The sequence below is a fragment of the Carassius gibelio genome, chromosome B20 (assembly GCF_023724105.1).
Source record: "Carassius gibelio isolate Cgi1373 ecotype wild population from Czech Republic chromosome B20, carGib1.2-hapl.c, whole genome shotgun sequence".
Classification (NCBI taxonomy): domain Eukaryota; kingdom Metazoa; phylum Chordata; class Actinopteri; order Cypriniformes; family Cyprinidae; genus Carassius; species Carassius gibelio.
Window position 1 is genome coordinate 7,921,089 of NC_068415.1, and position 18,110 is coordinate 7,939,198.

At 36.1% G+C, this 18,110-nt stretch overlaps 1 long non-coding RNA gene across 1 annotated transcript in view; it reads right to left on the reverse strand.

Moving 5' to 3' along the window:
* Positions 1–17,773, reverse strand: part of LOC127984197 (uncharacterized) — a 126,131-nt gene extending 108,358 nt beyond the window's left edge. The window contains exon 1 of the long non-coding RNA XR_008160558.1: positions 17,564–17,773. This is a non-coding gene — a long non-coding RNA (uncharacterized LOC127984197). The remainder of the gene's footprint in view (positions 1–17,563) is intronic.
* Positions 17,774–18,110: the final 337 nt, after the last annotated feature.

Consider the following 18,110-nt stretch of genomic DNA (forward strand, 5'->3'; position numbering starts at 1 on the left):
CTCTGCTGTTCTTTGGAAATATAAAACAAATTGGTGTTTAAGATCTAAAATACACCCACAACATTTGTCTCTTATTTCGATATTTGCCCAAAATGACAACATTCGAATGAAACCTACACCACTGATTCTGTAGAACAAGCATCTTACATGCCATCTTAAGGAACTACATCAGAAATGGCATCACCACCTACAACAACGACGGGGAGGATGAGGGGTATAGTTACAAACAAGGGGAGTCTAACCAGGCATGAAATTCGTCAGTGTCTTTTGCTGCATGGTGTGATTGCGCTGACATTGTTTGGAAGCTCCTGCTACAAATAGCCCTGTCTGCAGAATGGGGGGAGGGGAGCAGTTTTTTCCCCCTCCTTGCTTTTCAAAGGTTGTAACCTGATCCAGCGTCTTCCTGCTGACAGAGCTAAATGCCAGGTTCGAAAATTTGCAACACATATTGTGACGAGCCACCATCTAGGTTCCCTGCCAAGTTTCACAATCCAACTATATTTGGTTAAGAACAAGAGTGCAGTGCATATGCTAATTCAACCACACACATTTAACAGAAGTTTTGAAGTGGACGCCTGCAAAAAGAGGGGGAGTAGGCTTATAGCAAAGATAAGAGATCTGAAGCATTTATGGATGACTAATCCGACTTTTTCAGTCTTTCCAAAGCTTTATGTGACACTTTTTCCAAAGAACTGCAAACATGAATGCAATCATTTACCATGTTTTTCCACTACTCTGAAAAAATGGCATAGAAACAGCTCAGAAACTGCTAGTAAATTTGAATCAATGTAGTATATTCAATGAAACATGACATTTTGAAGTGGAAAGACTGCAATAGTCTTTTGTAAAAATATAAAAATTTTCAAAGTTGTAAATAAAACAACGTAAGTTTATGTGATACAAACCTCGAGTTGTATATCCACAAGTTTACTTTAATCCAGGAATGTGCTTGGCATTGTAATTTTCAAGTATATTTCGACAATAACTACCTCTGAAGTTGATAATACAGATGAATTGCATACTTCTGTGTGTGTGGGAATAGAAAATGCCTTACTGTGTTTGTTTATTTACAATCCTTATTATAGCCAAGTGGTTTACCTTTTATGAGTTTGCACTTTTTTACAGCCATATGTTGCGGCAGAATAGCACATTGCTCCTTTAAGCCTCCTCTAAGTCTTTCACACTATACACAAGTCTTTCCTTCCAGGTAGGTGAAGTTGCAAATGTGCATCCCCCATGTCAAAAGCATAAAGATGCTCTAGGCACTTGTGTTTTTCCTCTCACTTTTTCTCTAGCCTCGTTTAAAAAAAAAAAAAGTTAGATGGCTATTTTCCAAATCATTCTTTCTATGGGAGGAATCCAAAAACAACAGAGTGAGACAAAGAAAAATAGACAACAAAATAAGCTCATAAACAATGAGATGTAGATGTGTTACTGTGGAGACACAGCGGAGATGAATATGTTAGATGGAGGAGAGGTTATAAGGTGCAGCGGATAAGACAAGCACTATCTTCCTCGCAAAACACGATTCTCCTAGGGATAAGGATAACCCTTGAGATTGAATATCCCTTTAGCCTCTTACAGAAGAAGTTTTTGAAGAGCCTTTTTTCAAAGATCTTTCAAAAGAGCAGAGCTGACTTCGGTATCTGATTGTGCCAATTTTATGCACCTTTTGCATGTTCTTACTGCAGGCAACTACTAAAGGTATGAAGCTTTAAAAGTGTGTATTTTTAAATAAAGGTTGAAAGTGCCCCGCTGGCAATACTTGGCAATTGAAGATAGGTTCTGGTTGTTGTCATGAACAAAAGAAGGTCCAAAATACCTAACTGTTAGCATTGCCATTTATCTCAAATGCAGTACCTCAACTGGCGCAGGACTCCCTAAAAGTATGCAATTTGAATTATGCCAATTTTGCGTTCCTGAGCTGTAAATGGCATGTAAATAATCACTTTAAAGCCACAGGAAAATGACTTGAAGACAGCGGTGATTGTCTGATGGGACCATGAGGATACACACAGTCCCAAACCCATTACGACCCACTATTCTAAGCTGTAGTGTAAAAGGCAGCTTAGAGGGGGATTTTTTAAAGCCTTTAATATTAAAAAAAATAATAAATAAACGCAGGAAAAAAGTGCTACTAGTGTAATTTAGGCTGCACATTATATTGATAATTATGTTAATTAATAATTAACATGATCATTAAAAGTATGAAATCAGCTAAAGTTTACTTTAAACAGTTATTAAATTACTAATATGTGTAAAACTTAACTTAGATGTCAGCGGTAAAATACATGGGAAAATGTGTTTAAAACAAAATTGAGATTTTGGGCAATTTGGCTTTTCATTGAGAGTTGTTAGAGAATAACAGGAAGAAAATATCCAAAATACACTTTTTAAACTCAACTTCTATTTGCGTCTGTAGATTTCAATTGGAAATACATATCTTTTTGAACACATTTTATCTAATTAATTAGATCATTCCTAATTTGCATGTTTAACATTTCAGTAAAACCATAATACAATAAATGTTTGCAATCGACTTGGGAAGTAGGCTAGATACCCGTTAGTTATTTTAACCCATATTCCTTGCTTTAAATATGAAAAAATATGTAAACATCTTTTATGTACAATATCTTACTCAGGACAGTACTAAATAAAAAAATAAAATGCATTTAGTATGATCTCTCTTATTTTGTTAAAATTATTCACATTTTTACAGATTCTGCAAAGGTTTCCCAAACTTTTGCATGCCACTGTAATAGTGATGTGTGATTTCTGCACCACTAGCATCACAGAACTGCACAAATGATGATGATTTCCAAACAGGTTTCCTGTACCAGTGATAACTGGTCAAACAAATATTCCCTCCCCAAAAATACAGTAGCCACTGTTGCTTTTAGAGACTGATCTGAATACTAAACTTATTAATATTATTCTTTTAATATGTCATAAAACTTACTTATTGTAAACATGTTATTGCTTCAAGTGTGGCAGTTCTCCAAAGCCATCGTTTTGTATTAATCCATGAAAGAAAAAACAGACACATTAATTGGAAGCAAAAAAGATGTTCTTAATTATTTGTCCATGGCATGAAACAAGTCTTACAATCTAACAATCAAATCAAAAGGAAATGCACAGTCCTGTGATGCAGATAAATTTGTTTAGCAGCAAAAGAGCCAAGAAATTATCCAAACAAAGAAAACCAGAACAATGTCCAATTAACAAAGCCACTTACTATGCATCATGTATTCATGTCTCATTTCAATATTGTGAAACTTAATTAGTTGAGCTTTTAGTTAATTGGTTTATGGGGAAAGATGCATTGAGTCATGAGTTGCTTTGCTGCTTATACAAACATGATTAATTAAAACGTTCAGGCTTATGCTATCAAACCAACAGTTAAAGGCATGCACAGCAGGTGTGACATAAAAAAAGAGATCTCAAGAAACCTTGAGTTACCACTATAATTCTGAGCTCAATAACGCTTTTCTTTTTCAAGTCTCTCAACAATTAACAGTACTTGAGTAAATAAGGTTAGTTAGTATTCATTGTAACTGAGCTGCTCATTTTGTAGCCCTAGAACTCACAAAGCAATCAACTTTTTAGACAACATAGCATAAATATTAAGACTAAACAGCTTCAGATTTTTAACTCTGGTCCAGTGTTTCACATGCAGTGTTTACAGCATTAAAGGGAGAATCAATGTTTTGAATGTGACCCCTTTACATAACCATCTTTTCTCTGAACATAGTGCAGTAGAATGGGCTGTCTGTGTATCATTCAGAAAACAAATCACACAAGCAACATACCTTCACGCTGTGATGAGCTCCACAGCGCAACTTTTGAGCTGAATTCCCAATAAAGATTTTTTTTGTCCAGTCATGTGACCTTAGGGAGGAGGGGGAGGTTATACTGCAAATCCATTTTTAAGAATGAGTACCATCTGCCAGGCACAGAGAGGTCAGAAAAAGGTTGGCAAGCTTGTGTGTTATAATATATTGTCAGTCATACAGCTTTCCTCTGCATTCTGTTTACCATTCATAAATGCTCCTCTGTGGCTACTTGACACAGCTACAAAAATGCTATATTAACATTGCAATTATTAATAGAACAATGAAATGCAACTGCAACATGCTAAACTTGTGAACTTATACTGAAAAAAATAAATGTTTTGGTCTTTTAACTTTATTGGTTTCATTATTTCACAAGCTAACAAAAACTTTTGAACCACATTTGGTTAGGTTCTACCCCCCCAACATGGAGCTTGTAATATTTTGTACAAGATGGTACTATCATATAACTTAACACAACATGATTGTAATGGGAACATTAATACAGACACGTTTGGGATGTAGTTTTTGTAAAACCCAACTTGGTTTTGTCATCTCATATAAATTATTATGACTTTTCATAAGACCAGGTTGATCACATCATTGAGATTAATTTAATGCAGAAACTTTAACATAAAAAATATATAGTAATCTCTTGTCCTCCCTTTAACAAGCTGATAAATACATTTTTGCTATCCTAACTATGCACAGTTTGTTTGTTTTATTTTTTGGTCTGCAACCCACCACTGCTTTTAACCTTCACACATTAAAACTAATTGACCCCTTTCCTCACCAGATCTGCCCTTGGTATTCATGCACATTCTAATTTCTTTTCGTCCAATTTGTGAGCCATTATGAGAAGTCTCGTGTCAATGAGAGCCTGCAGTGTGTCCTTGCTTCAGTTCAAGTCATAATAAGTCAATGTTATGAGGAAAAGGAAATAACTATTTATAGGGCTCTTCAGTGGGCAAGGAAACTTAATGAAAGCTAATAAAGCTTATTCTTACTTAGCCTAGATTATTTGGAATATATTACCTACTGAGATACAGAGAGAGAGAATACCTGTAAGAGTGATAGAAAGAGATTAAGAGATCTTGTATAATCATATATTATAAAAGTGGCTTAAAAAATAAAAATATATGTATGCAAATATATATAGTTTTCAAGCTTTTTAAGTAAATTTTAAATTCCTTTACAGGTTGGGCAGTTTAAAATGCACAAGTACAGTGTGGATCAGAGCTATTAGTAATATCTCCAGTAATGAAGCAGAAGCAAGGAAGGTTGGTTCTAGAGATGCACCAGGGATTGAAATCTACAGATTGTCCTCATTATCTTTTCTGATCGGTGACCGATTTCGGTGATCGATTTCGAGCTGATCCGTTTTGTTACCAGCAGCACAGGCCATAACATCACATCAGCTGCACATTATCGCTTTCTTCTCTCTGACGACCCCTTATCTCTCACACACGTCTCATTATTGAAACCACTTAAATAGTGCTTGTACTGCACATTATTTTAGTCATTCCTGCAGGTTTTGACTGAAGTAGTTTAAGTTTTTGGTTATTGTAATTGCAATGATTTTGGCTCACATTGAACAAAAACCCACCAATTCACTTGATCAACAAATTAAAATACTTCATAAGACCAATTAAAAACATTTGTTAGTGAATTGTTGGCCTTCTGGAAAGTATGTTCATTTACTGTACATGTACTCAAAACTTGGTAAGGGATCCTTTTGCTTTAATTACTGCCTCAATTCAACGTGGCATGGAGGTGATCAGTTTGTGGCACTGCTGAGGTGGTATGGAAGCCCAGGTTTCTTTGACAGTGGCATTGTTTGGTCTCTAGTTTCTCATTTTCCTCTTGACAATACCCCACAGATTCTCTCTGGGGTTCAGGTCTGGTGAGTTTGTGGACCAGTCAAGCACACCAACATCATGGTCATTTAACCAACTTTTGGTGCTTTTGGCATTGTGGGCAAGTGCCAAATCCTACTGGAAAATGAAATGAGCATCTTCAAAAAGCTGGTCAGCAGAAGGAAGCATGAAGTGCTCCAAAATTTCTTGGTAAAGGGTGCAGTGACCTTGGTTTAAAAAAAAAATGCACCCCAAATCATCACAGACTGTGGAAACTTAACACATGATTTCAAGCAACTTGGGCTATGAGCTTCTCCACCCTTCCTCCAGACTCTAGGGTCTTGGTTTCCAAATGAAATGCAAAACTTGCTCTCATCTGAAAAGAGGACTTTGGACCACTGGGCAACAGTCCAGTTCTTCTTCTCCTTAGCCCAGGTAAAACATCTCTGACGCTTTCTGTGGTTCAGCAAATTCCTTGACATGTCTGTGTGTGGTGGCTCTTGGTGCCTTGACCCCAGCCTCAGTCCATTCCTTGTGAATTTCACTCAAATTCTCAAATCAATTTTCTTGACAAACCTCATAAGGCTGTGGTTCTCTCTGTTGGTTCTGCACCTTTTTCTTCCACACTTTTTCCTTCTACTCAACTTTCCGTTAACATGCTTGGATACAGCACTATGTGAACAGCCAATTCATTTTTAACAGCAAATAATAACAGCAATGAATGTTTGTGGCTTACCCTCCTTGTGAAGGGTGTCAATGATTGTCTTCTGGACAACTGTCAGATCAGCAGTCTTCCCCAGGATTGTGTAGCCTATTGAACCAAACTGAGATAGAATAACTAATTGGCATGTCACCATATTCTAATTTGTAGATAGTGAATTGGTGCATTTTAGTTAAATGTAAGGCTTCATTTTGTCTTTTCAGGGTATCAGTCTGTGTGCATTGAATTTATTTAATAGACAAGTTTCACAATTTGAGTTGAAATCCTGAAATAAATTAACTTTTCCACTAATTTATTGAGATGCACCTGTACATACACCCCCAAACTTAGTGCATCTTGTTTCCTTCTTAAGATTTTTCTGTAGATAAGTTCTCAGTTTAACTGTTCAGAACAAACAACGGACTCATGCACAACCATCACAAAACAGAAAGACAGTCGAGGATCATCAGGTAACAGAACACAGTACTAAGAACCCAGGGTTCCCAAACTTTTGAATGGGGTTATTTTAATAATTTCAGCCATTTTTTTGTCTTAAGGACTAAATGTAAACATATTTTATGTACAATATCTTACTCAGGACAGTACTAAATAAAACATAACATGCATTTAGTATGATCTCTCTTTTTTTTTTTAAAAATGATTCACATTTTCACAGATTCTGCAAGGGGTACCCAAACTTTCGAGCCCCACTGTACTAGCTTCATCACTGTGTTTGTCACGCCACTCTGTTCCCCTTTCACACTCGAACTGATGTTAAAACTAAGGACATTATTTACTGTCTTTACATTTAATTTGAAAGATGAAGCTTGCAATTACGGAAAGGGATGTTACATTTCCGACAAGTGCTTGCGGTGCTCTGGGTCAGATGACCAATCAGAGCAGACTGCACTTGTCGGAAGGAAGGACTTTGTAGAAAACAACGTGTTTGAGAGAGTCAGGGCATAGAGGACCAACAATAATGTACAGTATTTGAAAAATAAAGTGTTTTTTGAACATCAAAGCATGTCAACAGATTCTGTTACACCAAATACACAAAATAATTATCTTTAAAAAAGGCATAATTTGACTCCTTTAAAGGGACCACTGTCCAATATTCCTGCTTCTGTCTGTAATGTCAATCAAAGAACAAAAGACAAAGAAAACCACTTTCTGCTCTTGACTGAATACATTTTATAACTTTAAGGGTAAGCATTAATTTGTATTTAATTTTTACAATGAAGACTACAGAAATTAAATTTGATAAAAATTTACATTTGATTACTTTAATTTCTGTGGTATTTCTTACATGAATAAAAACTTACTTAACCTGAAAACAAAGTTTCATAGCTCTCTTTTTTCTATTGCATTTATTGGTACTATAGTTTACAATTTCTTTTAATTTGTTCTTATTTTATTACTAACTTTTTATTTGCGGTTTTTATGAAAATAAAACTTGGCATTCAAGAAAAGTAGATTTTTGTTTGAATATGCTGTCAATTATAGCTCTCAAGAAAAAAAAATAGAATTGGCAAACATTGATATCAACAGATCACACTTACAAAAAAATCAGAAACTGAAATCGGCCAAGAAAATTGCAATCGGTGCATCTCTAGTTGGTTCACTAAAGACGGGGAGCTATAACCTTTTCAGGGTGGAGTTTCCCTTTAATGAATGAACTATCATTTTCAAAATAACAACAGCAGTTTTCCCAAACTCACAACTTGATTTTCTTATAACCTCCACATAACAAATTTAGTTTTTTGAGATCTCAGTTTAATTTTCCTATGTTCTTTTTTCTTGGTATGGAAGCAACAAAAGTACAGCATACAACTGCTGCAGCGTGAATGAATGAATCCATTTGAACTTTAATCAGAGATTTACTGAAGCTGAAACAGCTCTATGTCTGTCACGACAGACCACTTTTAAAGCAGAGTCTGACACTCAGGGAGGATAATACAACTATATCATTCTAGACACTATTGCGACTGAACATAAAGTCAATTTGAATGCCAGCCAACTAGAGTGACCAAGATGTCTTCATGGTTAGCATGATGTTTGACTTGATAGTGATTAAATAGTTTAAAGCTTTTTTTAATGTGAGACATTTTATATCACATTATAAAAGATCAGATAACTTCTGTAATATACAATATAATAATACAATCTACATATGCATGCATATACACATATTATTATACATATTCCTATATGTATATAAGGCAGCAGTGACCAACTATGAAGGTCTTTCAGCTTTGTCAGTGAAAACGGGTACTACTATGGATAACCAAATGCATTCTGACTTGTTAAATCCTCCATTTCAGAACTTAAATTGTGTAGTTAAATCTAATCCTGCAGTGAAGAGCAAATAAAATGATTAAGCAACACAACAGTACAGCTGGAAATCTCTCTCCATTACTCTGCCAGCTTGGAGACTCAGCATTAAGTTGCTATATAGAGATGTTAACACCTCTCCTACTTCCCTATTCTGAACAGACAGGATGTAACAGTAGGACATATTTTGCATATCTTAAGTCCCCAAATGAATCTTTAAAAAAGTGCCAGCAGTCTATCAGCAGCCTATGTTTTATTAAACAGCTGTACAGTTTAAACTGGGACATCTTCATTCTATTCGGTTATTCAGATGCATACACTACCTCCCTACATATTAGCTTATCATGTTTTGGCTAATCCACTCATATCTATTTAGTGATTGTAAAATTACAAGGCTCTATATGTGTAAGGCATAGTTAAATGCATAGTTCAGGCAAAAAATTTAATTCTTTCCCAATTGATTTTGACTGGATGGACCAAGCAACACACACATATTTTAAAATATATAAATACTAAATAAAGTCGTAGAGGTTTGGAATAACATACAGTTGATTAAATTAAACAGAATTTTAATTTCTGGGTGAACTATCGATTTAACTGTCAGTCATCCCTGTATCTGTGGTGAGCGGTAGGAACTTTTTTAGAAGGAAATGTATATTATATGCACTCACACTGGGTACCGATTCTAGCTCTAAACATTGATTAGCATTTGCAGAAACACAGATCAATACCAGTGGTATTGTATCATAGAAAATGACTAGAAAGTCTGGAGCCCAACAAGAGTGCTTGTGCTTGTGTGTGTGTGTGTGTGTGTGTGTGTGTGTGTGTGTGTGTGTGTGTGTGTGTGTGTGGCGTAGGAGAGACCTTTGCCCCCTCATCATAAGACAGCCAGTCTCCAATGGGTCCAAAGGTGGTCAACATCACATGGCCTGCCAGCCTTGTTTGTTTACACCATGCTTTTCGTCCTAATTCCAAGCCATGGCAACACGGGAGCAATGGCACGGGAACGCAGGAATGTGGATTTTATAACAAGAGCTAGGTTCACAAAAACACCGTCGGAATGAGTTCGCAGGGCTGTGAAAACACTGCGGTGCTGCAGCACTTTGGATACTGACACACAGTTGTCACAAGGGCATTCCAGGCTGGAAAGGCAAGGGAAGGGGAAAAAACTAAGTCAGCAGCATCAGCAGTACCCCCTCCCGCTCTCTTTTTCGCCCTCATTCCACACTCCGGATATAGACAGCTGTTAGAGTCCTTCTTTTAAAAACACAGCATCTTTAGGCCAAAACGTTGCAGGAACTCTATGCCATACGGAATGGCAATGCCCTTGGGGCAGACTTTACGAGGGAGGAAAAGTAGTTCCTTTTGAGGCCTGTTGGAGCTGGAAGAATGAGGGAATGTCAGCCAGGAATTCTGGAGCCAGAAAGGGGGGCGTTGAAATGAATAAAGCCCATTCTTCATACACCGAGCATTGCAGACTTACAAAGAAGGGTGGTTGATTAGGGCTTGTTTTGCTTTTGTGACCTTGGTGCTTACAAGGTCTCGATCCCCCTGCTGAGTCCGGCAGAGGCCTGGAGGAGTTCATAAAAGCCTCGTTTGGTTGTTTCTCTTTCCTGCATAGATGCAAAAGCATGAACTTTTGTCTTATGGGCAAGCAAGAATAATGTTGTAGAAAACTGTTGAGCATTACAAGATTTTTCACACTGTTGCAAGAACAGATTAGCTTTGCAATTGAAGACCTATTCCAAACCTGCAATTTGTCACACTGGGTGGAAAAAAAAGACTGAAGAAAAAAAACAATGCCAAAAATATAATTTTACCTGAAAAGCAAGATACTACCTAAAACTGGCCACCGTGGTGAAAATAATACAGTATTATAATAATCATTTTTAAAGATACATTCAACAAAAAATCTCAAACAATTCTTCTTCTCAGGTAAACGTATATTTATTCAAAGATGCTTAAATATTTATATGGATTATAAACTTGCAGGGTAATATCTTGCAGACACAGGTAATAATTACAGTCTTTTATCCTAGTTTCTTGAAGGCTAGACTAAACGTGTATAGATGGAAAACATTGTTAAATATATGCAGATAAGGTCACGTATAATAATAAATAAAAAAAGCACACACAAACTCCCTACTATTCTGGCATATGTAGCTTTTTATAAATCTGAAAATAAATCTGCCATTTGTAATCGACATGCAATTTTATACACCAAGCCACTGGGTTTTATACAGAAGCCATAAAAGCCTAATTACATGGAGCGATATAGAATTTGAAAGTCAAATGTTTATTGTTGGTGGTCAGCATCCATTTCTCTAAAATGAAGCTTGTCGTACCTAACGCTGACAATTTTCCACAAAGAGATCGCTTTCACAAACTACGGCTTAAAGCGAAATTGTTTGAAAGTACTGTCTTTCACCTACTATTTGATGAGGGCGATAAATGACTCATCTGGTAAGTTTTGTTGCAGTAAACATTTGTCATGATGTTCTGCTGCAGTTGCCTGGCAACCTTTCGAGATGAGAGAGATAAGTATGGCAGGGCAGCCCACACTGCTCTAATCAAGTTGCTGAGATGAAGCTAATTATTGCTCTGGTGAAATTTAAGGACAAAGACAAAGTCTTAATCTTCTCTCTAGCAAGCCAACAGAAATCCCATTTCTGGGTAATATTTCAGGGTTTGGTGATATATTATGGGAAAAACATTTGGCAGTTTAAGCTTTAAGCATTTGTGACCTAAATGAAAGCAAGTTCAGTATGAGCCTAAACAATTTTACATATTTTCACAAAATATCAATGAACAGATTAGCAGACTTTAGCAACACCATATAGATAACAATTCTGTATCGATCAACACTGCACCCACAAAATATTGAAAGCAAAGAAAATAGTTTGTGTGTAATGGATTTTAAGAATCCATATACACAGCTCAATGAGTGTTTGGAAACAAACTATTCATGGAAGTGTGTAATTGTGTGTGTAGGTGTAGTCGTTTAGGTTTTGCCTACATAATGGAGACCAAATGTCACCACATGGACAGAAAACCAAAATCGCCAACATTTTGGTGGAAAGCCAACTGATTTGTTGAGGAAAAACAATTGCCAAAAAAAAATTTGTCTGAATGAAAAAGTAAAAATGACTCTGTGATGGTTAGGTGACAAACAAAAATCATAGTGCAGTAAAAAATTTATTCCAAAGTCAAAGGACATTTCTCACCATGACAGAAAAACAAACGTGTGTACAAGACACAGAGAAAGGCAAAATGAGTGTGTGTCAATCGTGTCAGCATCACTCTGGCAAGATCTGTCAATCTTACTTTAGTCATGTTTGCTGGAAAGAAGGCCACTAACTATCATCCAGCACGGAAATATGGAAATAACAAAAAAAATTAAGCTTTTCTTCAAACAGCTCAGTTCAAGCATCAGACTGCTTAATTTAATAGCTTCAGGCTGCCAATTACATTCAGGGGAGCAAACAGTACACTGTCAATTTCATCCTGTTGGGTTGAGTATTAATTTCCAATGACTCTTGTTGCTTGGAGACCGGCATAAAGTTGGATTGCTTCAATGTTTATTTATCAGGGTGCTTTCAGCCAGTGGAGGGGAATAATGTTAGACATACTTAAGATGGGAATAATGTCCTCGGTTCAGCGCAGAGAACTCACAGTCTGTAGTGTGGCATTTCCAGATTAATGCTAAAATGGCTTAAATGAAAAAAAAGAAGTCAAAAAAGTACAAATCAATATATCTGTTCCTGTATTGATCTATGATCTTCTGTGAGATACAAACAAATGTAATTCATTACTGGAATGAACTAATAAACTGAATGTGCTACATTCTGCAAGAAAAGTGTGATTAATAATAGTGACCACACCTGCCCCCACATAAAATTTAGTTGAAAGAACAGTCTAGATTCAGTGATCATTTATATTAAAGGTACAAGTTGTAAGACATTTGCAGTAAAATATCCAAAAACCACTAAGCTAGTGTTATTTTTTTATCCAGCTGATTACTAACAATATTTCTAATGTTTTCAACTACTTGTAAATCATGAGAAAATTCCCATTCTGAACAGTGACACGGGGCAGTACAGTCGCCTGTCAATGACGTTAGTTACCCTTTGTTACCGCCTTTACAGACGTGGAAACCACATGACAACAGTCTCGTGGACAAATGCGGAAGTAGCTTCGTGACAAAGTTCAACATGAAAGAGATGCCGATCTCGCTTGTGTCTAACTCGACTGGTGAGTTGTTTTGATTCGTATCTTTACAGAAAACGTATGCTATTATAACGATCAACAAGATTAGTATTATGGGACATACACGCCAAATGCGGGGCATCGCGTCTCTAGACCCGCGCCAGGATGCGTCTGATCCGTAGTCTGATCCCGTCTTTGCATTGACTTTGTATGTAATCTACTTGCGCAAATCGTTGAACAAGCATTAAATCCATGATTTATCTTTCCATCTGATTGATGGCCGTCAGCGGTTGGGTAGAAGACAAAAAATCCCATCATTCCATGCTCCTTCTTAGCATCATCAAACCTCACAATCGTTATTGTTTTGGTTGTGCGCCCTCTAGTGGCAGGTCCTACAACCTGTACAAGTTACACAAAGTTTTTAGCCCAGCAATCGCATTTATTAGGCTCTGTGGAATCCTGGTATTGACCCTGTTTTTCTGTTACAGGAGTGTGAAATGAAGCAGAAGAGTGCATGCACCAGGACGGCGGAATTCCACAATCATTTTGCAATGCTGAGCAGAAGCTCAGCAGACATGATGGCAACTACATAGCAGAGAGCAAGACAATGTCATCATATAGAACAAGTTTTTAAGAGTCAATGGCTAATACTGCGTTATCGTGGCATTTGCTTCGCCAGCTTCTTCACAATGAAGGTTTGTTGTTAACGACATTATAACTCCTGAAAATAAATGACAGGGACTCGCTGTGCTAGGAAGACCTGTAGGAAACTGCTGTCTGGACAATTATTAGAGGCAACTGCTGCACATTTTTCAGACTTCTGATATCTTTAAAATAACCATTTAAGCCTCTGACAAATGAATGGGTGAATTCAGCTCTATGTAACTTACGAGTGTATGGTGTTAGCATGACAAATTCATAGGTCATGTTTACACCAAGTATTAAAGGTCATGAACTGCCTGTTTTATTGTTTTTTAATGTTCTCTGAGGTCCGCTTATAATGTTAACAAGATTTGTAAATAAAAAAAAACATCACAATTTAGGAGTAATAGGCTATTCACTCACACTGGTGTGTTACGACACTACTTTCGGATCCAATATGCAGCACAGAATCATCTCAATCTTTCTGAAAATCCCAAATCAAATTTGTGCCAAAGTTTCAATCCTCTTACTGACACAGTTTGGAACTTGGAAAAATATAGTTCTTCCCTAATGTTCAGATCAGGAGGACAATGCAAACACAGTTTTCCCATAATCTGGCACTGACTGCACAGCATCTTGTTTTCTCGGTTTCTCTGTAAATCTTTGTTCGCCTCTCTCTTTATTTACACTACAGTTGCAAATAGGTGGGCGGGGCTAAACAGGCAGTGATGTAGAAGCAGACACTGATCTTCTTCTACAGAGGCACTGTTTAGCCACACTATTACATCTTTTTAAACTAAAAAAGGTTAAGTTTTGAGTTCTGAAACTTACAGGAGGTTTTTATAGTACAATGACCTCTTATATGTTAAAATATAAGGGGAATTTTGTTTTCTCAGTTCATGGCCGCTTCAAAATTTATCTCAGGTAATTCAATCACAAGAGTTCTCTTATTTTTTGACTACATACATCATAAACAATGTCAGTGTATTACTGCTTATTTTTATATAAGTGATAAAATAAAATAAAAAATACAATAAACCCAATACTGTGTTGCTTCCAAAAACTGCATACATCAGTTTTAATCTCAGCACTAACAATATATTTCATGTGAAGCGTTATTTTCAGAATCGCAGTGCAATTAAAATTCTGTATGATTCATTAAAAAGTAGTTAATATTAAGTAAGCTACATTTAAGACACAATATTGTCTTTTTTTTCTTTTCAGCCAATGAAAAAAGTTCCAAACAAATCTGGAGTAGAAATTGTGTGCATCTCAGAGCAACACTGCACTTTGTTTCATTCCAGAATAAACCTGTTTTTGAACAACGAGTCAATGATTCAATGATCCATTTATAAAAACAGTCACTTGCTTCATTTCTAAATTAAATCAATTCTGAACAAATCAATTGAATGCTCAATCATTAAAACACGGATTTCCCAGCCACTTACTGCAAGTTTAAGTGTTTTTAGTATATTATATTATGCATGACAGACCTAAACCACCCACAGTCCTCTCCCCCCACTTTTTTAATAATAAAAAAGGAACCAGAAAACAAATCAAGACATAATTTTTTGTCAGTATCACACAGCCCTACTATTTCAAACTGTGTACATAGATGTATCAAGTGTAAACAATTTGTTTTACAGACTAATTTTATTGCAGCAAAAAAAGCAGTACAGATGTACAATATGAGACCTCTCATGTTTCAGTATTCAAGTCTCGAAAATAAATTCCAGTTAATTGAGACAAGCAGAAAACTGTTTTACAGCTTCGCCTGAGGAAACTGTGGTGAGGAGAATGTAACCAGTGACTCAAATAAGCAGTTCATGCAAATAAAGACAGATTAAATCTATATTCAACATCAGACACGGGTATCTAAACTGCTAAAGCAGGCTTGCCCTGACCTCACAGACAAGCTGGAAACAACAACAACACTTGCAACTCCATAAATCAATGCAAACCTTGATGAACTGTGGAGGTGTAATTGTTGCAAAAGTTGCCTCATGCCTCAGCACTTTCTAATTGACTGAATTTATCCCCACATCTGCCATGCATACACACACCACTTAAAAGGCTAAATGAATTGATTTATGGTGACTCTGTCGAAAATTGGCTCCAAAGTCTGTAAACATCCTGTCTTTACAGAATGAACAAATGACGGGTTGAGAACCTGATCTTGCTTCCCACTATGGGATGGCCGGAATATGGCGATCACATACACACATTCCAGACTGCCTCGGAGCAGCTTGCTCAGTGGAAAACACTCACAAAATAAGAAACACCTTCTGGATGCAACATGCACCGTGAAAACCAGAATGACATAAAAGGAAATTGCACACAGAGGAATTAACTAGCAGTTTAGAGAAATTCTCTGTGACATTCAGTTATACAGAACACAAAAATCAGATCATGAAAACTGCCGTTAAATATATGGGAATGACTTCAAAACAAAGGAAATGACCAAATGAAAAGTGTCATTGTCAAAGCTATTCTGTTCTAGAAAAAATGTGATGGTAAATTGCTTCGCACATCAGTATAAGTCAATACACTTGGATGACACTGTAGATTAATCATTTGAGAATATTGACAAACGTGTCACAAGCAATGGCGAAGGCAATGCATGGCATCCCCTCTCTAATGTGATGCCAGAATCTCATAGACAAGGGGATCTTAAATGAACATTCCTACCTTCAATACATGCAAACATTATTTATAGCTTAACAGTTTATTAAAAAGAACCAGTGGTCACATTTGTACTATAATTACGTTTTAACATATATGCTTTTGAAAAATTAATCCTTAACATTTGAAACCCATCTACTCAAATGTCTAAATAAAAATTAATACATTTAATGGAAATTAACTAGCTTTTTTCCACACACACACACACACACAAAAAAAAGAAGTTCTACTATTTACTATTCTGTGACATTGGCTTATTTTCAGGTAAACTGACAAAAAGTGAAGAGAAACAACTTTAAAGCTGACAACTTAGCAAACATGTTTTGTTGTGTTTGAGAAAGAGTTTGTGAAGATATGCATTAGAATCTAAGGCATGCAAATATGTAGTAATGCTTTTTCTTAAGCAAATATTTGACTCATAATTGGTACTTACACAGTTGGCTTTGATTTACATGCACTACATCTGAAAGAAAGAAAGAAAGAAAGAAAGAAAGAAAGAAAGAAAGAAAGAAAGAAAGAAAGAAAGAAAGAAAGAAAGAAAGAAAGAAAGAAAATGTGAGTGGAGAGTGAAGAAATGGGTCAATGTCTATTCCACAGACAGACAGGCTTCATAACATAAAAGAAATGCCAGACATTACGTGAAGAAAGGCAGGCTGACACATGCTTAGTGCACTAGAACAGACTGACCCAAAAAATCGTGCTTATTTTCAATAGCCCCGCTAAATATGCTATGCTAAATACTGATATTTTCATTTGTAGACTACTTACTGAATAACAAGCAACCAATCTATCTATACAATTATATTCATCAATTCCACAACACACTTATTTGCCACTGGCATAAATAGTCAATTAACAACTAGAGTCTAACATGAAGGGCTCAAAACATCTTAATAAATAAATGGGGAGAGGGGGAGGGGGGTATAATACAGGGAAATCAAACAATATTACAGCGGCCAATATTATAAATGTTTTTAATCAAATAAAATAAAAATAATTATTTTGAATTAATAAATTAATTACTGTGCCCACAAAGTAAGATTTATTATTTATTTCCACATGCAATATTTACCTGCCACTTATTAAATTAGATGCAAGTTCAAGTTGCTCACCTTAAAATACGCAGCAACAAAATCACGTACAGCAGCAAACTTATGCAATTACAACAGTAAATTCCAATTTACAGTAAAGTCACAAAAATACACAAAACTACATACAGTACAGTTTCTTTGATGCACTTCAAAGATACCAAGTAAAGGCTATGGTAATGTTATAGTACGTTTTGTGTTAGTGTTACTGTTTTGCCACTTGTTTACCTTCAGAGTCGTTCACATGTTTCACTGGCGGGTGTTTGATCTACATCACAGGAAAATAACAATACGCAGGATTGGTTCGATTAACTGTAGTTGGATATCCAACTTATGCAGAGCACTTTTTGTTCCCTGTGTACTATAGTATCCACACAGCGAAAAGACGTTCCAAACGAAATGATTCAGCGCGTTACTGAACTGTTCATTTAATTTAGACCAGCGATTCGGACCATTCGACCGATTCGTTGAAGGAACCGACACAAAAGATTGATTCATTTAAACAGACATCGAATCGCTAGTTCTGACTCCGTTTCTATTCGCTTTAAGCCTATTGTCTATCTTTAAACTGTTTACCAGAGGTGGTCATTTTAAAACATTAACTGGATTTTACATTTAAAATATTTATTTTATTTAGCCTTTATTTCCGAGGTTATAAATATAAAACAAATGTGCATGATTGATTCAGAACCATGCATGGTAAGTATTACATAATATTACATAGTAAATATTGCACGCTAGCTCCACCATAGCTGGCCCTGTGCCAATTCTATAA